We start from the raw sequence: 23,644 nt of genomic DNA on the forward strand, positions 1-23,644 counted from the left end.
TTCACACCAGTCAGAATGGCTACTGTCCAAAAGTCTACAAGCAATAAACGCTGGAGAGGGTGTGGAGAAAAAGGAACCCTCTTACACTGTTGGTGGGAATGCAAACTAGTACAGCCACTATGGAGAACAGTGTGGAGATTCCTTAAAAAAACTGGAAATAGAACTGTCATATGACCCAGCAATCCCACTGCTGGGCAAACACACCAAGGAAACCAGGATTGAAAGAGACACGTGTACCCCAGTGTTCATCACAGCACTGTTTACAATAGCCAGGACATGGAAGCAACCTAGATGTCCATCGGCAGACAAATGGATAAGAAAGCTGTGGTACATATACACAATGGAATATTACTCAGCCATTAAAAAGAATGCATTTGAATCAGTTCTAATGAGGTGGATGAAACTGGAGCCTATTATACAGAGTGAAGTAAGCCAGAAAGAAAAACACCAATACAGTATACTAACGCATATATATGAAATTTAGAAAGATGGTAATGATAACCCTGTATGTGAGACAGCAAAAGAGACACAGATGTATAGAACAGTCTTACGGACTCTGTAGGAGAGGGCAGGGTGGGATGATTTGAGAGAATGGCACTGAAACATGTATAATGTCATATGTGAAACGAATCGCCAGTCCAGGTTTGATGCATGATACAGGATGCTCAGGGCTGGTGCACTGGGATGACCCAGAGGGATGGTCTGGGGAGGGAGGTGGGAGGGGGGTTCAGGATGGGGAACATGTGTACACCCATGGCGGATTCATGTTGATGTATGGCAAAACCAATACAATATTGTAAAGTAATTAGCCTCCAATTAAAATAAATAAATTTATATTTAAAAAAAAAGAAAAATAAATAAAAAGGTTCATTCCTAAAAGAAAAAAATGAAATAATACCCCTTTCCAGCTCCAGCTTTTTCCTAGTATACATGTTTCCCCAGCAGTTCCAGACAAATCATAAGTTAGAAAGCCTCCAGATATGAGCCAAGAGAATGCTAACCTACCTTCAGGCATGGACAAAAAATCTGTCATTATAGTAGTAGTCAAACTGATAAAATAATGCCCACAGTTCTAAACCAAAAGTGATCTAGCTATATTATAGATAAGCAGCCCAAACTTCTTTCTTTTTTTTTTTTTTCCCCCAAACTTCTTTCTATCTAGAGCAATCACAGGACAGTAAAATATATTTCACTTTAAAATGAATGAACAATACAAATTCTTGGACAGCACAGTGAGCATTTAATTTTAAAAAGTAAACTTTATTGAGAAGAAAGTTCATGCATACATTGGGTTGCTTTGATGTCTTTGTATTATAGTTTTACTAAAGGCTATCATTCAAGGGGGAAGTTCCCCTGGAGGAGAGCCTGGCAACCCACTCTGGTATCCTTGCCTAGAGAATCCCGTAAACAGAGAAGCCTGGTGGGCTACAGTCTATAGTGTCACAAAGAGTCAGACAAGACTGAAGCTACTTAGCAGCACACCATTCAAAAGGGGAAAAAAAAGAAGGTCACCATCAGCCCCTTTCTGTCTGATCGCTGTGTATGATGAGTGTGTTGGGTATGCCTTTAGCCTGTCCAGCATTCTTTCATCTTGTAATTGATCCACTTTCCCTCCTTCTGCTAATTCCAGGAGTCTAGTTACTGACTTTACTAGCTACTTTACTTTACAACTGGTACAAAAGGTGGACCCAAAGCCCAGGACAGCCAATGAGTGTCTTGCATTCCCTTGGCCATGGTGACTGGTTGAGGCATGGCATCATGCCAGGACAATCAGAATCCTTGGACCTAACAGACAGACATGTAACTCAGTAGTTGTTGTTCAGTCGCTAAGTTGTGTCCGATTCTCTGGAACCCCATGGACTGCAGCTTGCCAGGCTTCCCTGTCCTTCACTATTTCCCGGAGTTTGCTCAAACTCATGTCCATTGAGTCGATGAGGCCATCTAATCATCTCATTCCCTGTTGTCCCCTTCTCCTCCTCCTGCCCTCCACTGGTCCCAGCATCAGGGGGTCAATACATTTCCCTTTTTTCCTTAAGGCAGTTTGGGCTTCTTCCACTTGCAAAGGAAAAAATTCAGACAAATACAATTATGAATACGGAGAATTACAGCACTGAGTTTTCTTCTACCACAATTCTTTCTTACTCTTCCTAGCATTCTTTTTTATACATATTTTACTTATTTATCTGGCTGCACTGGGTCTTAGCTGCGGCATGTGGGATCTAGTTCCCTGACAAGGGATCAAACCCAGAACCCCCGCACTGGGAATGTGGAATCTTAGGCCACTGGAACACCTGGGATGTCTCTATCACTCCTATTTTTTCCCCTTCCCCATCCAACTTCTTCATTATAGCAGACTACTTAAATTTAGCACTGAGTACTTACGACATGACTGAAACAAAAAGCTAATTTAAGAATAAGCCTAGCCCTAGGTAAATTCTTTACGATCTGAGCCACCAGGGAAGTGGTAGCTCAGACATTAAGAGTGTGCCATGCAGGAGACCTGGGTTTAATCGCTGGGTCAGGAAGATCCCCTGGAGAAGGGAAAGGCTACCCACTCCAGTATTGTTGCCTGGAGAATGCCATGGACAAAGGAGCCTGGCAGGCTACAGTCCATGGGGTCGCAAAGAATCAGACACAACTGAGGAACTAATATTACCACCCACCAGGTAAATTACACTGTGATTCAGTTTCTTGATATTTAGATAGTAAAGTTAAGAGTCTTCTTTCAGTTTCTGGAAGAGTACATGCTTAAACAGACGCAGTATCATTTCTTTCATGAGGTCAAAATGTTATATGTATATGAAGGGAAATTACTCCACTGAAATTCTAGGACATTTGGAAATAAATTCAAAATCTCTTCCTTTTTGTTTTTCTTCACAAGAGATCTGAACTGACTTAAGAAAGGTCACCTACTACATGTGCAAAATGGACTTTCTAATAAAATCATAATTGTGTGAATTAGCTTAAATTTGTGCACTTCTGCTTCTCTTGCTATCCTTAATTTTTTAATTTAATTTTTATGTTATATTGGAATATAGCTGATTTACAATACTGTGTTAAGTGTCAGGTGCACAGTAAAGTGATTCAGTTATACATATACATATACTCAATCTTCTTCAGAGTATTTTCCCATATAGGTTATTCCAGAATACTGAGTAGAGTTCCCTGTGCTATACAGCAGGTCCTTGTTGACTATCTATTTTACATATACTGCTGCTAAGTCGCTTCAGTCGTGTCCAACTCTGTGCGACCCCACAGACGGCAGCCCACCAGGCTCCTCCACCCATGGGATTTTCCAGGAAAGAGCACTGGAGTGGGGTGCCATCGCCTTCTCTGTTATATATACTAGTATATCCTTAATTTTTGATGTTGCTGTTATATGGAGAAACAATAAATTCACAACTTCCTCAGATGATAGTCAAGAAATACAAGAGATAAGGTAGGATTATAGAAAGAATACAGGGCTGAAAATGAAGGGAAGGCTTAGATTAAACAACCCAATCTCAGCTGGCTTCAGCTAAAAGATATATAGCAGGTGGGGTTGGGAGAGCGCTGTTAATCTTAAGAATACAGGACTTCACAGAACTTCACAGACTTCACAGAACAGGAAAACACGCAGCCCCAGAAAGGACTGGAGGAGGAGGTTTAAAGTAATCTCAGGGAATATTCTCTCTTCCTGCTTCTCTATACTTACTTTAATCTCTCTATCCATAAATTACCTTTCTCTGTCCCCAGACACAACAGCAGAACACAACAGCCTAGAACTCCCAAGTTTTTACGTTACGCCCTGAGAATGCATGAGGTCGAACCCTCACTTGGGCCCAAAGTTAAATTTCCAAGAAAAGGACACTGATTGGACTAGCTTGGGTCAGGACTGAACTAAACCTGATTCAATCCTCTGTGTATTCTGTGGGGAGGAAGAAGTATGCAGGGGAGTGGATGTCTAGGTTTGAGGACCGTTAAAGGATCTGTGTTGAGTTAGACAGACCCTCCAGAAGTTCCCATTACACAGTCCCAGCACTGTACCCTGGTTTTCTCATCATCACAGGAAAGGAACTGCTCACCAAAGTCCACTTGTGAGTTTTTGTAGCAGAGTTTAATAGAACTCAAGAGAATTAATGGAATTTAAGAAATTAGAGGCTGACTAGCACCCACCACTGGTTTGTTTTTTTCTGGGGGAGGTGGGTTCATGTCAATAAGAAATAAAAGCCAAAAAATTATAAATTCTGGAAATAAGAATTATCCTTTATAAATATGATGGTCAATACGATAAATGCAAGAGAAATTTTTTAAAAAATCACGAGGTCTTGGAGAGCTGAGACTGCTGTCACAGTTCAAGGCTGGACTGCCAGAGCACTGCCAGATACAGAGCACGTGCTCAAACAGTCCCACTGACCAAACGCAGAGCTTCTCAACCGCAGTTCTCTAACATGGGTTACACGTGTGCTCCAGGTACCAAGGCCCTCAGGTGTGGGGCATGACACCTGCCATGAGTACTATTTACTAGGACTAATGGGGTGCAAATATTATATAATATTACAAAAGTTGAGACACACTGAATAAATGACCAAAATACTACTGGAACTCAGAGTTCTAGCAAGGTGGCGAGTTACCAAGTAAATCTGAGTAAGGTCAATAAACGTTTAATCAGTGTTCAACTCATTTTTGCTGTGCGGTCGCTGAGTCGCGTCCGAGGTTATCAATATTTCTCCCGGCAATCTCTATTCCAGCTCTCTCAGTATATTGGAGTATACTCCCAAGCCCAAAGAGTATGCTGCCTCGGCAGTGTGTACCAATCTCCTGTTTCCTTACTAGCATTGGGGAAAGCCTTCTCAAAAAAAAAACAATCCTAGCCAGTTTTGTTTGTTTTAATTTGCATTTTTTGGGTACAGTTACTGAGTTGCTGGGATTCCCAGCAGCTTCCAGTGGCTCAGTGGTAAAGAATCTGCCTGCATTGCAGGAGACTCAGGTTCAGTCCCAGGGTCAGGAAGCTCCCCTGCAGGAGGAAATGGCCACACACTTCAGTATTCTTGCCTGGGAAATCCTATGGACAGAGGAAACCTGGTGGGCTACAGTCCATGGGGTCGCATAGAGTTGGACACTACTGAAGCGACTTAGAGGCAGCAGCAGCAGAGATGCAAATGACACCACCCTTATGGCAGAAAGCAAAGGGTAGCTAAAGAGCCTCTTGATGAAAGTGAAAGAGGAGAGTGAAAAAGTTGGCTTAAAGCTCAACATTCAAAAAACGAAGATCATGGCATCCAGTCCCATCACTTCATTGCAAATAGATGGGGAAACAAGGGAAACAGTGACAGACTTTATTTTCTTGGGCTCCAAAATCACTACAGATGGTGACTGCAGCCATGAAATTAAAAGACGCTTACTCCTTGGAAGACAAGCTATGATCAACCTAGACAGCATGTTAAAAAGCAGATATATTACTTTGCCACCAAAGGTCCGTCTAGTCAAAGCTATGGTTTTTCCAGCAGTCACGTATGGATGTAAGAGTTGGACCATAAAGAAGGCTGAGTGCCAAAGAACTGATGCTTTTAAACTGCAGTGTTGGAGAAGATTCATGAGAGTCCCTTGGACTGCAAGGAGATCCAACCAGTCCATCCTAAAGGAAATCAGTCCTGAATATTCATTGGAAGGACTGATGTTGAAGCTGAAACTCCAATACTTTGATGCAAAGAACTGATTCATTTGAAAATACCCTGATGCAGGGAAAGACTGAAGGTGGGAGAAGGGGACGACAGAGGATGAGATGGTTGGATGGCAGGCCTCACCGGCTTAATGGACATGAGTTTGAGCAAGCTCTGGGAGTTGGTGATGGACAGGCAGGCCTGGCGTGCTACAGTCCATGGGGTCACAAAGAGTCGGACACAACTGAACGACTGAACTGAACTGACACTGAGAGAGAAACACAGGCTACACAACTATACGTAGCTGAGGTTATAAGCTGGCAAGGCAACAAAGACTGAATGCAGCCCTCAGGTCTGCTCTGCTTGAATCCCAGTGGGTTATTAGTAGTTGTGTCTCACATAAAAATTGGGAGATTTCACATTAAATCCGTATTTCTAAATTTTCAACTTCTCTTAAAGACCTAGAAGGTGAAGAAGCACCAAGACACATACTCCCAGGGCCAAGAATGTGTGGGCTGACTGACCCTGCACTGTCCCACCTCCAGGTCCCAGAGTCCCAAAAAGGCCTGCGAGTCTCCAAGACTGAATGCAACTACGCTTCTAGGCGATTTGAGCAAAGCTGACCCTTCCCAGTGTATGGACAGGCATCATTTCTGGTCAGGGAGATTTGGGGTATGCTTTTTCACTCCCTTACCTGTATTTTTCAAAGCTGTCTTCAATAAACATGTACCGTTTTGGTAGTAAGAAAAAACATGTTATTTCTTTAATCTCCCAAATCACAACTGCAATATCACTTCATCTAATGAGATCACAACAACTAAAGATAACAGATAATGACTATGGTTTAAAACTAATTGAACTAGGGGAGTAACATAAGGTTACAATTACCACAGTATTTCCCTTTCTTTGATACTAATTAAAACACCAGATTGGACAGACAATATTAGCACTTTACAAACTGGATCTTCCTCCAAGTACATAGCTTCTATAGACACTCAATTCATAAAACCCTATTCTAAGGATTCGTTTCCGTATATTGTTTCTTTCACCAAAAAATGCAAACAGAAAAATCTCTCCTACCAGAAATCTACAGCCATAACCTCAATTAAGTTAATGGTTAAAAAGTTAAATTCCCGATCTTTATTTTACATGGTGTTGTTTTAATTGATCCATAAGAATAGTGATTTTATGGGGTTCTCTTCCTCAGAAAACTTCAAAAAGTTTATACAAATCGCCATTCATCTCACCCCATCAAAGAGTAAATCATACTACCCTCACAGTAAAGAAAAAGTACAACTTTCAGGTAACCGACAGCAAGGGGTGGGGTGGGGGCGGTCTGTTAATTCAACATCTCCCTCTCAGTTTCGTCCAGGCCATTCCCACATAACATCCACAGGGATCTAGTCAAACAAAAGGGTCTCGCCTGCTTAAAACTGACATCAGCATCCTGCCTCCTCTGACTAAGGAAAATCCAAGCCCAAGCCTGTCTGCTTTATCTCCCACCCGTCTCTCCAGGGCTCACCTCCCCCGGGTCCAGCATATGGCTGCTGAGTGTCCACCGTGCCCTGGACCCTGTTCCTGGGCGTGAGGACAAGCCTTCCTCTCTCGTGGAACCCACCCCCTACTCAACCGCCCTACCAAGTTCTCCTCCTCCTCAGTTTCTCTGATCATCTTTTTTTAAATTTCTTTTTTTTTGCTTTGAGAGCACTTACATTTGTTTGTAATTTGATTTATGTATCTATTTGCAGCCATGCTTGGTCTTAGTGGCTGAGAGGGCCCTTCGCTAGTTGCAAAGAGCAGGGGCTGCTCTCCTGCTGGAGCACAGGCTCCAGCACGTGGAGGCCTCAGCGGCTGTGGCTGCAGAGCGCAGGCCCAGAGTTGGCACACAGGCTCCGGGGCCGCACGGCGGGTGGGTCTTCCTACATCAGGGACCGAACACGTGTATCCTGCGCTGACGGGAGGATTCTTCGACGGGAGGATTCTTCAGAATACTCAAACAGCAAGTTTATTAACTATATCTCAAGGTATCTGAAAATAAGCAGTACTACCTATAACAGACTTATTTGTTATTGACTGGCTTTGTTAAACAATACTTTTTTGTAAGTGAAGAAGAGAGGAGGAGGGAATTTTAATCACTGAAGCCTGGTATACATACCAGGAATATACCACTAATTGTTTGGTCAACTTTTCAAGGTTTCTCTAATTACTAGCTATACAGCTTTTATATGTCAGTGATCAAAATGGGATACTCAAATTCTGTAAGAATGGAGCAGTTGACTTTCAAATGATTCCAGAAACTGAAAGGCTACTTGCTTCTAAAATCTATTATCTTTAGGATTACAGGAGAAATGAATTGATTTTTATAAAACAGTGGATGCACAACAAATACTCTTGTTATAGATAATGTACAGGAATGGGTACGTGTGTGTTTATTCAATGGTTTATAATACGATACATTATCCTTGTTATAGGGTTTCTCTGGTGGCTCAGTGGTAAAGAATCTGCCTGCAATGTGGGAGGGTTCAATCCCTGGGTCAGGAAGATCCCCTGGAGAGGGAATGGCAACCTACTCCAATATTCTTGCCTAGAGAATCCCATGGACAGAGGAGCCTGGCAGGCTGCAGTCCATGGGATTGCAAAAAGTCAGACACAACTGAGCAATTCATGCTTTTACTTTCACCCTTGTTAGAATAAAGCTGGTCAGAAAATTTGCCTCAGAGAGAGGTGATAGGCCTCTACACAAGCACAACAAATGGCTCCAACGGCATCTTGTCCCCCAGCTTTTATCACAAGAATCAGTGTCCTCCTTAACCAGGCCGGTGAAAACATGGCAGAAAAGGCAGCTGGCTTTGCCCATTTCCCGCACCAGAGGGACGTGCAGACACAATGCAGGGATGAACACAACCATCCCAGAGAGAGAAACCAGTCAAAAGCTCCCCAAGGCACAGAGGATCCAAAGCTGGCCCTCCTGCATGAGGGAGAGGATGTTTAATTTTAACCAAGAATAAAAAAAAAATTCTGACCAAAATGTGACCTTGTAATTTTCACATTCAAATTCAGGTGAGTCTGAAACTATCACATCCCTCGGTTCAGCTCCTGGCTCCGCCACTGGATGAGGACCGAAGGGGCCTTAGGACCACTCCCACCCGGCCCACACTGTGCTGAGAAGGGTTTTGGTGACCAGCCTACCACTGAGCTGGGGCGGTCCTGCCTCTCTCAACAGCACAAACTCAGGCCAGAGAGCTAAAGCCAAAACGATTTCACCAACCCTCTCTCTGGGAGATAAGCTGGCAAGGTAAGCTGCCAATCATTAATCCTACTAGAAAAAAAGATGAAGAGAGCGATGGTGAATTCAAACAGATTCAGTTCAGTCACTTAGTCGCGTCCGACTCTTTGTGACCCCTTGGACTGGGGCAAACCAGGTTTCCCTGTCCCTCACCCACTCCCGGAGTTTACTCAAACTCATGTCCATTGAGTCAGTGATGCCATCCAACCATCTCATCCTCTGTCGTCCCCTTCTCCTCCCGCCTTCAATCTTTCCCAGCATCAGGGTCTTTTCCAAGGAGTGAGTTCTTCACAACAGGTGGACAAAGTATCAAACAGATTAGCTTACTGGAAATTCACCTTGTTAGCAGGCTAGTCATTAGGAAGAAAACATCAATGATTTTCTACCATCACACTTTAGGTTTTTTAAAAAACAACAACAACAACAAAAAAACAATCTCCCAGTGGATGGGTGACATCTCTACAGTAAGGCCTTGCATTCCTGAACTGAACTTCCACCAGACACTTATTTCTCCAACAAGGCTGACGTGGAAATGTTTGTACAGGTTCCCGGCTGCCTCCCTAAGCTTACTTCTTTCCTAAGCCCACTTGTCTTGTGTTTCCAAGGCAGGTCCACACCAAGTAAACTGCCTTTTCCAACTGTGCTAGTCTCCTCTGTGACTCTGATCCTATTTTTCATATGAGGGTGTTTTAGGAAAACTACTACAGAATAAAGGGTAGCATACTGCTTTCAGAGGTGAATGCTAGACAGGACAGGAGGCTTATTTGTGAGCTAAGTTATGAGACTAACTCCTTACTGAGAGGGCTTTGAATCTGTGTGCCAGCTACTTTATAAATGAATACATGCCAGGAAACTGCTAGGTTAGTCTCAAACAGAAATCAGGAAAGCAAAAAGTACCCCAACACCCATACAACATTTGCAGGCAAGAGGCAGTCCAGCGCTGTGGAGTTTGGGCTCTAGAGTAACCATTCTGCAGAGTCACTTGCTGGCTCCTGTGACTTAACAGAGGGCATTTTGGTTTTCAAGTCACATTCATCTAAAAATCAAGAATTTGTAAAAATTAAGTGAGTTTATGCTTATAAAATGCTGTAAATGGACTTGATAAGTGTTAGCTATTATTCTTACAGGTGTATGAATTTCCAGCTTCCAGATCACATCACCAACATGGTCACAATAACAACCCATTCTTCTTTCTAAAGATAAAATAATTCCCTAGATTGGTCATTTATTAAGTCATTCCTCAAAAAAAGGAAGGGGGAGGGAAACGGAACTCTTATACAACATGCTGAGTGTAAATTGCTACAACCTTTCTAAATGACTAACTGAAAGGATATATCAAAAACCCTTAAACCATAATATGTACTTTGATCTTACAATCACACCTCTAGAAATGTATCCTAAAGGAAAAAAAAAAAATCTCAAAGATATATAGAGATGCACGGAGGACAGTTATTGCAGAGATAATGATAATAGCAGTGGGAGAAAAATAATGTTTAATAAAAACAAATCGGTTGGGGGCTTTCCCTGGTGGTCCAGAAGTAAAAAATCCACCTTCCAGTTCAGAGGATGTAGGTTCAGTCTCTGGTTAGGGAACCAAGATCCCACATGCCTTAGGCAACGGAGGCTGTATTCCACAACGAAGACCCGATGCAGCCAAATAAATAAATAAATCATAGATCCGCAAAATGGAATATTATTCAGTCAACATTACAACTGACTACATAGAGAAGAAAAGATTCATAATGAGATGTTAAGAAGCACAGGTTAGGGAACAACCAAATGTATACCAGGATCCCATATTTGCTACCCAAAATTATATATACTGACAAATAGCACAGAGAAAAAACAGTTTAGAGAGAAATGTATTCAGGTAGTGGACCTCTAAGTATTTTATGGTTTTTTACTCTTTACTTTCCTGTATTTCAATTGTTCTACCACAAACATGCAATTCTTCAAAATACAAGGGATCATCTAAATTGATGAATAGATTCTTTCTGAAATAGTACTATTACGCTGAGGATGACAGGCTTATCTTCATTTACAAAAAAATCTGCATAGAACCTGATGTTTTATTAGTTACTTTTAATGTTTAGTTATTACTGTAATTTTAAAATTATACATATTCAGTGCCAGGAAATTAGCAAGAGACTTTTTAAGCAATGGATTTCTACTTACTACCATAAAATACATTAGTACAAAAACTGAACAGACTAGCTAGAGTTTCGTACATTTTTATATATCTCAATATTTTAGCATCATCATAACTAACATATATTAAATGAATGTGTCTCAAGAACTTAAGTGAGAACTTAGAAGTATCAAATTAAAAAAAATTTTTTTTTAATTTAATTTTTAAAATTTTGGCTGTGCTGGGTCTTCCGTGCTGCTTTCTTAGTTGCGTCAGTAGGCGCAACCAGGGTGTCCCTGGTGGCCCCGATGGTAAAGGGTTAGGGTTAGGGTTAAAGCACTGCACTGCACAACTAGAGCTGCGGTCCTGGGCTTCTGTCTGCAGAGGCGTCTCTTCTCGCGGAGCACAGGCTCTAGGGCATGTGGGCTCAGCCGCTGCGTCACACTGGGCTTAGCTGTGCCGTGCATGGCGTGTGGAATCTTCCCGGACTAGGGATCGAACCCATGTCCACCGCACTGACACGTGGATTCTTAACCACTGGACCACCACGGAAGTCCTAGAAGTATTACATTTTACTACAACAATTCCCATTTTCAGCTGAGAAAACTGAGGGGCTGAGAGGTTAGGTGACTAAATCAAAGTCACAGACCGTGCTGTGCGGTGCTTGGTCGCTCAGTCATGTCTGACTCTTCATGACCCCATGGACTGTCACCTGCCAGGCTCCTCTGTCCATGGGGATTCTCCAGGCAAGAAGACTGGAGTGGGTTGCCATGCCCTCCTCCAGGGGATCTTCCCGACCCAGGGATCGAACCCAGGTCTCCTGAATTGCAGGCAGATTCTTTACCATCTGAGCCACCAGGGAAGCGCAAGAACATTGGAGTGGGTAGCCAATCCCCTTTCCAGGGGATCTTCCTCACCCAGGAACCCAACTGAGGTCTCCTGCATTGCAGGCGGATTCTTTACCAGCTGAGCTGGTATGGTCAAACCCAATATTCTCTAGAGGTTGCACTCTTAACTATCCATACCCTCAACTACACAGCAGAAGCTGTTATTTATGGGGCCTATGCTGGGCTCCGACAGAAAGGAGTGAAGGTCATATATTAGTAGAAAAATAAAATTGGAAAATTACTAATTTTCATTATTTTGGGAAAAAACCAATTTTATATTGCATTATGTTGGACTTATCATAGGTTATAAAATGGCATTCTGATATACTGATAGCAAATAATTTACCATTATGCTGTGACTTAAATTTACATTTTGAGTCTAAGCAAACATTTTGCTAGGAGCCTGCTTTTCAGCTTATCAGCTTGAGTTATGCTTGGGAAAGGTTCTCTCCTTTCAGAGCCAACCAAACTTACAGAAATGACTGGGGTGTGGTACTTATACCCAGTTTATAAAGTGACTATGAAATGATAAGATTAACTTTACAAGTAAAAGTTTAAAGGTGTGGCCTCACTGTGATGTAATTCACCCAAATATTTCATAGAGTTCCTCCAGGCACTACTCTAGGAGGTACAGTGACCTCTGCCCTTCTGAGATGTATTATTACAGGTGCCTCACATATCTAAGGTCATGGTGTTTTATTAGATGTCCAAGGTATGAAAGCTATTCTGTCACTTGAAAGACACGCCATCCTCTTCAGGACATGGTCTGGGGCCACTCAGTGAGAAGGAACCACGATGCCAGTGGTTCTCCAATGCTGCTGTGTAAGAAAACTTCCTGGAGAGCTTGTTGGAAATCAGATTCCAGGAGTCTGTATTTTTACCAAGAACTTCAGGTTATGGTGATGTAAGTGATCTGAGGTCTACACGTTGAGAAACCTGCCAGTAAGTGGAACTATTCAGAAGAGAAAGATCATTCACAAGAGAAGAGCCCTACGGCAGTGGAATGTGAACTGAGTAATATAAACCCGACCGACCTGTAATTAATTCCCTATAATTCACAAATCCACATTAAAAAGCTGAGTAAGAGTAGAGGGATTTAATCACACCTCCTCCTTAACCCTCTTTATGGAGATTTGAGTTTGCCTCAATCTAGTAATTTGGAGAAAACATGAATTTAAGCAGAGTTTTATTTCCAATAATAGGGATAAGCATTAAGAAAAAGGAAATTGCTAGTCAATTGCAAAAAAAAAAAAGCTAAGAGACACAAACATTTCAGGGAACTAACTTGCTACCACTTGTTTTATGCCCTATTTCACAATGCTTAGTATCTGAACAATCCACAGGGTTCCAAAGTACATCAAAAATGTGTTCATTTCCTCTCTTACTCAGGCAGAATAATAATAGACTTTTGTGAAGGTACCATGTGCCTCAGAAATTTCAATAGATACATTCTTAAATAAATAGCCTTCAAAAACAATTCTATCAGAAATTCACCCTACTGCAGCTACTTATAGAAGTCTTAAATAGCTTTTGGACCATCACTAAATTAGTGTCCTTCATTTCTGAATTTGGATTACCTAAAGTTTTGGGGTTCTTTACAACTGTCCTACAGAAAGAACTCAATACTGAAAAATGTTTTTCTTCTTTTGTTATAAGCAAACTCATAAAAATAACATGTTTCAGGTGAACTATTAAAAATTTAGAAACAAAACACAGTATTTTGTTCTCCATAATAAGTAGAAATCATAACTTTAGGGGGGTACTAAGCTTCTGCACCTTAAGTCATATAAAAAATAAGGGTATCCCAACAAATATACTCCTATTTCAGACAGTAAGAGTAGCACTACATAAACCAGCCGGCCTGCTGGCTCCATGGTCCCATTTCATACCCTCAGATCCTGTCCACTACATAAACTCTGAGCCTGGTCTTCATCCTTTCAAAGGGATTAGTAAAAACTGTTTCCCCGATGACAGAATTGAGATTTTCCAGACGCATTTTTGGCACGGTCCTTGTTTTTTATTATCTATACTTTTTATTGCACTTGTTTTTATTATTTGGACGTCCCGACCACGTAAACATTAAGAGCAGGATGCCAGCAGATAAAGCACAAAGAAACGCAACTATTCGGAGTCGCATCTGTTTAAATTTTCAGGCTGGTGCTGCCTCCAGAATAGCACCGAGGATGGCAAAGTTCTAAAGGAAACTTTCATTTTCAGAGGCTATCAAAAAATCTCCAGAGCCTTCAACTCAACACAGACGCCCCTAATGGTTTTCTTCAAAAACAAAGCCTTTAGTATGAATCACAACAAAAGATGCCCATAGGAAATGTAATCTACGAAGGTGCTTCCTAATCCAAAAGGCAAACAAGAAGAGGGAAAGGCGCAACCCCATTCCTCGTCGGTTACCTTTTCCTGGGGATTCTGACTGCATTTTCCTCGGTCAAGCCAGACAGAGCCTGGTAACTGTGCCTTCGGTCCACACTGTAAAACCGTGTCAGTGCGTAAAGAAGGGGAAAAGGAAGCGGCTGACACCGGGAACGCGCTCCCCCCTTGAAAGGATGAGCCGCTTTCTGTGAAATACCACCGGAGTCAAGTCAGTCCCAGCTGGAGGACGCGGGGCCAAAACGGCATTGACTGCCCTTCACTGACAGGGTAGGTTGTTTTTTGTTTTTTTTTTTTTTTTTTGCGGGCGGAGGAGAGAGAAGGGATGAGCCGGGGAGGAGAGGCCGGGCATTCCGGATCCCCGGCAGGCTGGCGGGGAGGCGAGGCTCGGCCGGCCCGCCCCACTCGGGCGACCGCGGGCAGCGAGGTCAGCCCTGCAAGGGACCCCACTGCCCCGCGTGCCCCTGGAGAAAGGACGGGACCTCCCCCCAGCTCGGCGGGCCACGGCGACCGATGCCCATTCAACCCCCAGAAGCCCGTCCCGCGGCCGCCGCCCACCCCCCAGCCTCGGTCCGCCGCGGAGCTCCGGCCTCCCGGCGCGTGCCAGCCGGCCGCCACCACCACCACCCACCCAGCCACCCCCGGCGGCTCGGGAGGATGGGAAGGACGAGTCACAGGGCGCCTCCCGGGCGTGCGGCTCAGGGTGAAGGGCGCCGGGAGGGACGCGCACACCGGCCCCGGGGTCGGGGCTGGGGGGTGGACTGGCGTCCCGGGCGGCCATCGCGCCCACCCTCGCCCCGGCCGCCTGCCGGGTGCAAGGCAGGCCGACGCGGTCCAGCCCTCTCCTCACCTCATCTCCAGGCGGGTCCACGCTGCCGCCTCAGGGGGACAAAAAAAAAAAATCAGTGCAGCTCAGTCGCCGCGGAAAGGGGACGCAGGAGCCGCAGCCCCGCACACCATCCCCGCCCGCCTCTCGGGGCGTCCGGGCGTCCGCCCGGGATTCTCCCTCGCGAGCCGCCGTACTACCGAGCAACCAAGCTGCGCGCCCTCCCGTCTCCACCTCAGCTCTCGGCCTCCCTTCGCTCCTCTCCCTCAGTCCCTCGCTCCCGCCTATCTCCTCATCTCCCCCGGGACCTGCCTCCCCCGCGCCCTCTCCGCCCCTCCGTCTCCGCCCACGGGGGGTGGGTGGGGACAGTGAAAAAACAACCAATCGAAAGAAAGGGCTCACACCTCCTCTCGCCCCCTCCCTCTAGCCCCGCCCACCGCGGGGGAAACGCAACTGAAAAAAAAAAAACTGGAAGAGGAGGGAGTGACAGCCGGATCGACAAATCAGCAAGCTCAGAGGGGGCGGGACCTGGCCACCCCCAACCCCCGCCCCCCGCCGTTCCGCCCCCTTTCCCGAAGCAGGCGTCTGGCGTAGGGTTTCCCGACGTACCTAGAGGCGTCTGGTGTGGGGCTTCGGGACGTTTTGTTCCATGGTCTCGGTGCCATTTGGCGATGCTGTGCTAGGCGAGGTACAAGTTAGGACGTCTTCAACTAACGGCAGGTGTCACAGGAGATAACAATGTGGCGGCACAAGGAGGGCGGGGCACAGTCCCGGGAAGGTGGTGGGGATGTGGTTGGAATTAGGAAGGGTGTGGTCTTGAACAAATTTACATAAAGCTGAACCCGTCGGCCTCTAGGACTTCGCGCCTTGATTGATAGCCCCAGGTGCGTCGCCTTGGAGTATGCCGGGAGATGTAGTTCCGCGTTCGGTTGCTATGCTGGTCTCGCATTAATTGGTAGCCCCAAGCGCGTCGCCTTAAAGCATGCCGGGAGATGTAGTTCTGCGTTTGGTTGCTATGGCGGTCTCTAGAGTCCGAGACTGACGAGCGGCCTGACCAATGGGAAGAGGCTCTAGTGCTTAGGGGGCGGGTCCTCTGCTGAGGGGCTTGAAGGTGGCGGAGGTGAAGCTGCAGGCCGTTAGAACCGCTCCGAGGCAGGTGAGCACCGAGAGACGCGCTACGTGTCTTGGGAAACCGGCCTTTGGGCGGAAGCTTGGGAGACGCCCCGCGAGACCGTCCAGCCCTGGGGTGCAGGGTGGTTTCCGTCGCACCCCAACCTTCTTAACACCTCTTGGGCTCAGGCCTAGCTGGCTTAGCTGAGGCCGCTGAGGGGCGGGAGAGACTTGAGTTGCCTGACGATTTCCTGGTTTTTACTGGTTTTGATGGTGGATGTTAGTTTGCATCTTCTTCCACTTTCATGGAAGCAAAAGTCTCCTTCCACCGAGACTCCCAGGTTGGAGTTTATCCACTCCCGCGTCTTTTTGTTTCTATACTTTGAGTTTCTTTTTCTTTCTGCCTTACTGGTTCCATAATACTGCTTTCTCCTCCGTCACTTTTTTTTTTTCCCCCGTTGAACAATTACGTAAAACAGGGGCGTTCGGGTTTATGTAACTCTGGGTCCAGATTTGCCCTCCAGATTTAAGCTAAACCGAGGAATACTCTGGAGAGTATTCCGTGAGAATCGCGTGAGAATCACCTCAGAACCGTTTTGAAGTGCAGACTATGATGCTGTGGGTGTGAGCGGGCTCTGAGAATCTCCATTTCTGACAAGCTCTCCGGTGCTGGTAGTCCAGGTTACGGGCAGCAAGGTTTTGCACATTTAACGGGAGCCACTTTTTTTAAAAAATGAAGAGAAATATGTGAAATTAATGCTAGAGTTGTATTTAATCCAGTATATCTAAAATATTATCATATCAGCACGTAATCAAATGTTTAAAAATCAAGATTTTGTACATTCTCTCATTTTCTTCACATTTGAAGAAACCTGATGGACCTCTTATGCTAACAGTACATCTCAGTTCTGACTAGGCACTGTTCAAGGGCTACTGCATGATACAACCCACTGCAGAAATTAAAAGGTATTAAATCTTAGCTTGCCCCTGACAAAACCCCTTACTGCTCTGTGAGATGGACTTTGGAAGTACTTTACCAGGTCTCAACTCAATTTACAGAAATAATAGCACAAATAGCCAGCATTTATTCAACACTTCCTTTGTGGCAGGTATTGTACTGAGTGCTTTGAGTGTATTATTTAAGCCTTTCTGTTACTATCCCTGTTTTATAGGTGTAGAATTTAAGGCCCAGATGGTTGAAATTATGTAGTGTATGTGGGTCATACACTGAATAAGTAGAAAAGCCAGGATTCAGAGTAGGGTCACTTAGGACTTCTAAATCCTATCCATCAATCACCGCAGCATATAATTATTACATTTTGTCACTAATTTCAATTAGTGATGCCTCTGCTCTAGTTTATGGCTAATCCTGAGACATTCAGATTTCAAACAGAGGGGGTTCACCATACAAGGCAAAGTTCCCTCAGTTGTAGTGAACTATTTTGGCAGTCTTACAACTCTCTGTGCTGTCCATTCAGTATCAAAGTTCTAAATTGAAGAAGAGCATTCCAAACCTCAAGGAGATACATAGGCCTTTCAATCAGTACTATACACTGGACAGTATCTTGATTCATCTGTGTACCTCCTTGAAGGAGGAAAGTGGGAAGTCTTGGGAATTCTTAAAATGTTTGACATTGCAATCACAATGTTTCGGGGGTTTGTTTTTGGTGAAATCTTTGATTCATTGATGAAAGTGAATCTTTTCTTGCTCGTGCGAACTTCACATGAAATAATTCAAATACATCTTTAGTATTTTTGCAAAATGATTTTCTTCTTGTACATTGTAAAGGTGACATCTCGTTAAATTATTTCCCTTTGATGGTGAATTTATTAGTAAACATTTAATCAAAAGTACAGTTCCTACTTTGCATCTCAAGTAATGATTAAAGAGCCTATAGTGATTTAGAGAATTAAATGTTGGCAGACTGCAGTAAGCTTGGTCTATGGAGAAGAGGATCCTTTGCGTTGGTGGAGAGAAGGGAGAGTGTAGTAACAGTAGGGAGTGCCCTCAGTTTACCTTCCGCATCCCGTGCCTTGTCCCAGTGCCACATGACTAAGCCAGCGGGAAGGAGACTTGCATTCATGGCGCCATGGGCTCCACTGTTCCCCAGGAGTACAGTATGGAAAAATGGAATGCCAACTCAGAAATATAAATGAAAGTTACATTTCTGTCATTCTGAATCTTACTGTACCAAATGGGCCCTACATCTAATACAAACTGGAGCAGTGACTTCTAATCTATGAATTAATGACCATCCCACTTTCCCAAACCACCCACTACCCACCTCCCAGCAGTACTGGCAAGGGGGTCCACTAGTAAGAATTCTTAAGTGAAAAGGTATTTTGTAAATCAGCAAATAACAAAAGTTAAGCTCTCTTGGAGGGAGGAGAATTAATCAAAAATTCTTTAGAGATTCAGAAGAGGTCATTGTTGGAAGCCTCTTGTTGCATGGATAGGCAACAGTTTGACATAGCTAATTAAATGCCTCATCTTGCTTCTACATAAAGCCTTTATCAAAAAATTATTTTCCTTTCCTAATTCTTCACCTATCTTTAGATCTCAGCTTATGTGAGATGTCAAGAGGATGCCACACTTGTATACAAATTCAATCAAGTATGTCTTGATAATGTCCATATAAATCTAGACTTTCATAATCAGAAGACTGATATGGTCGTCTCATCCCCATCCCCCTCAGCTGATGCTTGAATCTCCTTTGTGATGCTGCTGTAAATGTGTACCCAGCCTCTAGTTTAAATCCATCTAGTAATAGGGACCATGTCACTTCATGCATCTGCCTAAGTTTTGTATACCTAGAATGTGAAAGTGAAAAGTTCTTATGATATGTGCTGCTAGCTAGAAATGCTTTCCAGAGTTTAGCTGGGTGTGAGCCACCATTGCAGCGTCTCCCACGCCCATCTTGTAACAGGTGCAGGAGAGCAGTACAGTGTATAATGCCGGTGTGTTCATTGTTTATGTTGAGTGTCCTTCGAGTTTATAGATTTCTGGAGACTGTCTCCAGCACAATTAGAGACATCCCTCCCTCTTTAGGAAGCAGAGCTGGCCTGTCCAGTTAGGACTACCAGTCTCCATTACAGCCTGCAAAGTATGTGGTATTTGAACCAGCCCTCCAGCTAGTTACTGTTTTGCTGACCATAATAGGTTTTATGGGTACATGGTTTAACATTCCTCTTTATCTGATATGTGGATATATATGAAAAGTCCCACAGGTGGGTAAGAACATGGTTAAAACTTAAGCATCTCTTCAGTGTAACTGAAGATTTACTCAGCCTGGCAAGATGATGAGCATAATAGGGCCACATTTCAGAGCTGACTTCATCTGGTTGTTTTTTTAAAGTAACCTAGCTGCTTGACAGTTTGTCTGCTTTCCTTAAAGTAAAAATGAGGGTGGGTGAAGCATAATACTTCACTGTATTATGAAGTTTGTGCTGGGAATAATGAAAATTTGAACACATAAGAAGAGTCTGGACTTTGAAGTTGTCCACAGCTGTGTTGTCCAAAGGGAGAGAAAGAAGCCGTGCAGTGGCCTGTGGTGGTAGCCCAGGCCTCAGGCATCACAATTTTGGCCTATCATTGTGTTAACATCTAAGATGAGCACTTAAGCCAGGAGATTGTAAAGAAAAAGGAAGCCTAGAGGAGGGAATTGTGGGAGATTCTAAGATATCCTCGATGGCTGAAGTTGGCACAACAAAATCTCACTTGGGGGTGGGAAAAGTGAGTCTGGTTTTATGACTGTTGAATTTGAGGTTGAGCTGATACTCAAAACACTTTTGGTCTGAAAGTATAGATAAGGATTGCTCTATAGAGGTTTTACTTACAATCATTAATAGATGAGCTCCTTGGAGGAGTAAGTATAGCAGGGGAAGAGCAAGTGAGGCTCGTGTTGTTATAACTAAGAGGAAACCATTTGAAATGTCTTCCCATTGATTTTTTTTTTTAGAAATCCTTTAAAAGATTAGTACTTTCTAACTACTTTCTTGGTATTATTTATGGTAAGTGTTTAATTTATGCAAAGTCCTTATTCTGCTTTTATACCAAAAATTATTTTTGTTTCTCCAGATTTATAACAGGTTTAATATGTTGATATTAAAAAACTTAAAGTATTACGAACATAATCTTCAATTTGTGGACTTATGTCAAATATATTTAAAATTGGATGTACCTGAAGAATTACCAATAACCTCAGATATGCAGATAACACCACCCTTATGGCAGAAAGTGAAGAGGAACTAAAAAGCCTCTTGATGAAAGTGAAAGAGGAGAGTGAAAAAGTTGGCTTAAAGCTCAACATTCAGAAAACGAAGATCATGGCATCTGGTCCCATCACTTCATGGCAAATAGATGGGGAAACAGTGTCAGACTTTATTTTTTGAGGCTCCAGAAGCACTGCAGATGTGACTGTAGCCATGAAATAAAAAGACACTTATTCCTTGGAAGGAAAGTTATGACCAGTGTAGATAGCATATTAAAAAGCAGAGACATTACTTTGCCAAAAAAGGTCCGTCTGGTCAAGGCTATGGTTTTTCCAGTGGTCATGTATGGATATGAGAGTTGGACTGTGAAGAAAGCTGAGTGCTGAAGAATTGATGCTTTTGAACTGTGGTGTTGGAGAAGACTCTTGAGAGTCCCTTGGACTGCAAGGAGGTCCAACCAGTCCATTCTAAAGGAGATCAGTCCTGGGTGTTCTTTGGAAGGACTGATGCTAAAGCTGAAACCGCAGTACTTTGGCCACCTCATGCGAAGAGTTGACTCATTGGAAAAGACCCTGATGTTGGGAGGGGTGGGGGGCAGGAGGAGAAGGGGATAACAGAGGATGAGATGGCTGGATGGTATCACCAACTTGATGGACATGAGTTTGAGTAAACTCTGGGAGTTGATGATGGACCAGGAGGCCTGGCGTGCTGCAATTCATGAGGTCGCAAAGAGTCAGACACGACTGAGCGACTGAACTGAAGAATTTAAATTTTTTATGCTTTTTACAGGGCTTTTTAGGGCTTTTTACATCAACCTACATTTTTAAAACAGATTTATTTTCATTTAAAAGTTTTATGTAGCACTTTTCTGATAAAGGCAAGGTTATAGTAGAATATATAATTTTGAGGTTAATATCATTCATTTTTGGAAATAGCATGATAAATAGTATATATTTCATTTATATTTTTATTTTATGAGGTATTCAGTTATTTCCTGTGTGCAAATATCTTTATGTTCAATAAAAATTTTATTAAAATGATGGATTAAGTGTTCAATTTAATCTGTACCACTGCCTAAGAAATTAAGTGGGTTCTGAATACCATTCGTTGTACCATTTCTCTGTGGTAAGAACTCAGTTTTCCTTTTTGGGCTTGCAAAACAAATAATATTTCCTCAATTTTCTTCTGGTCACTTTTATAAAAATACTTCTTTTTTTACTTTGTAACTTTGAGGGGTGGTTTTTGTTCCCACATGGTTACTTATTGAACCAACAACTAAGCATTACTTTTTTATACCAGCCAGGCTGATTGTAACCTAATTTGGAGGAACTATTTAGATGATCTGACCAAAAATATGGGCATTATTATGTATATAATAGTAATCTTAAGGGACACCACGGGTACATACAAACAGCTTCCAGGGTCTTTGAAGTTGGGATACATACAGTATGAGACTCGTGTGACTGCTGATCTGAGAGAGATGCCATATGCTTTCAGATGCAGTGGGCAGAGAAGACAATGGCTTCCAGAGTCACAAAGGGAGATGTTTTGAAATCAAGGTATTGATGTGTAATTATTTCATTTCTCAAAAAGGCAATTCTAGTAGCTCCAGATTGAGTAGAAGCAGAGTTTTATGTATTCAATAATAATGGATATTGATTCTTCAAAGCTGGGAGAACCCACTAGTTGAGTGAATAAAGCGAGGTTTTGTCAGTATGTAATGAAATCTGAAAGCATGGAACAGATGGAGTAGACTGCGTGTCACTGGGAGGTGATTTCAGAGAGGGAGTAGGACTTGAGCTTTGTTTACTTTGCAGAATCTGTAGAGTAAGTACGGCACAGTCTCAGAGAGCAAGCAGGCCTTGGAGCCTGGAGACAGCGGTGGCCATATGGTATGAAGTTACACTTGGCTTCCCAGGTGGCACAGTGGTAAAGAATCTGCCTGCCAATGCAGGAGACGCAGTCCCTGGGTCGGGAAGATCCCCTGGAGAAGGAAGTGGCAACCCACTCGCATACTCTTGCCTAGAAAATCCCATGGACGGAGGAGCCTGGCAGACTACAGTCATGGGGTCACAAAGAGTCAGACACAACTGAGCACACACACGCACACTGCCTAGACCAGATGGGATGTGTTGGAAGAATGGAGGAGGAAGGTAAACTAGGGATGGTGGGTATGCATCTTAGATGGCTCAACAGCCAGGAAGAAGTTAGATTTCTGTCATGGGTAATTAGGATCTTCCCCTCTCCCTTAAAACCCTGACAAATTTATTGTTGTGTGTACACACACAGATCTTCCTTAACCGGAAGGCTAGAGACATGTAAATTCTCTATGTCTGGAATGTGTACTCGTTTCTGTTAGTTCCAGCATTTGATGACCACCTCTGGAAAGCAGCAACCATTACTGAACTGCTTAGTAAAAACCCTCTATAAAGATCCTTTAGATCCATTACAATTCAGCTTGCAGGGCCAGCTTCATAATAGCAGTACCTCTGCAGTCACACTGGACTCACAGTTAGAAGGCCCTCATGCTTGGTTTGATGCTTGGCTGTTACCATCTTGAAATTTTAGTTTCTGAACAAGGTTCCCCACATTTTCATTTTGCAGTGAACCCTGCAAGTTATGTAGCTAGTTCTGTCAACAAGTACTTACTGATTATGAATCCTGAACTAAAGGAGATGGGGTTCTAGTTTTATATCTAATGTTAGCTCAATAGAAACCATTAAGTATAATGGTAAAGGTAAATGACTTTGGAGTTGGTAGCATCTGATTTGTCTCAGCTCTGGCCCAGCTGGAGCTATTTGACCCTAGGAATGTGCCTCTGTAAGTCTCAGTTTCATCGTTCATAAAATAAATTCAATAATACTGTAGTACTTTCATCAAAAAATATGTATAAGAATGTTCTTAGCAGGATAATTTGTAAACGTGTTAAACTGGAAACCATCAGATGTCTATCTTTAGTGCAGTGGACATTTAGTAATTCATACAGTGGAATACTATGTAACTGAATGAAATAAATACAACTGCAGGCAACAGCATGAGTGAAACTCATAATACTGAGAGAAGAAGGAGAACAATTCATTTATGTAAAGCCAAAAACAGACAAAGCTAATCTCCGCTTGAATGTCAGGATATTGATTATCCTTGGAAGGGGGATAGTGACTAGAAGGGAAA

The 23,644-nt window shown here is 43.3% G+C and overlaps 2 protein-coding genes across 13 annotated transcripts in view; one reads left to right on the forward strand and one right to left on the reverse strand.

The window, feature by feature from the left end:
- ITSN1 (intersectin 1) overlaps positions 1-16,101 on the reverse strand; it is a 242,598-nt gene extending 226,497 nt beyond the window's left edge. For 3 of the 6 annotated variants that reach the window (XM_069548934.1, XM_069548932.1, XM_069548929.1), the window contains exon 1: positions 15,176-15,495. The gene's annotated coding sequence lies outside the window, so the exon portion shown is untranslated. Of the gene's footprint in view, positions 1-14,349; positions 14,593-15,175; positions 15,496-15,760 lie in introns of those variants that run through there. The other 3 variants (XM_069548933.1, XM_069548930.1, XM_069548931.1) reach the window with 2 other exon arrangements.
- Positions 14,005-23,644, forward strand: part of CRYZL1 (crystallin zeta like 1) — a 36,734-nt gene continuing 27,094 nt past the window's right edge. For 2 of the 7 annotated variants that reach the window (XR_011248432.1, XM_069549202.1), the window contains exon 1: positions 16,224-16,307. The gene's annotated coding sequence lies outside the window, so the exon portion shown is untranslated. Of the gene's footprint in view, positions 14,596-16,007; positions 16,308-21,970; positions 22,033-23,644 lie in introns of those variants that run through there. The other 5 variants (XM_069549184.1, XR_011248434.1, XM_069549194.1 and 2 more) reach the window with 5 other exon arrangements.

The sequence above is a fragment of the Ovis canadensis genome, chromosome 1 (genome assembly GCF_042477335.2).
Source record: "Ovis canadensis isolate MfBH-ARS-UI-01 breed Bighorn chromosome 1, ARS-UI_OviCan_v2, whole genome shotgun sequence".
Classification (NCBI taxonomy): domain Eukaryota; kingdom Metazoa; phylum Chordata; class Mammalia; order Artiodactyla; family Bovidae; genus Ovis; species Ovis canadensis.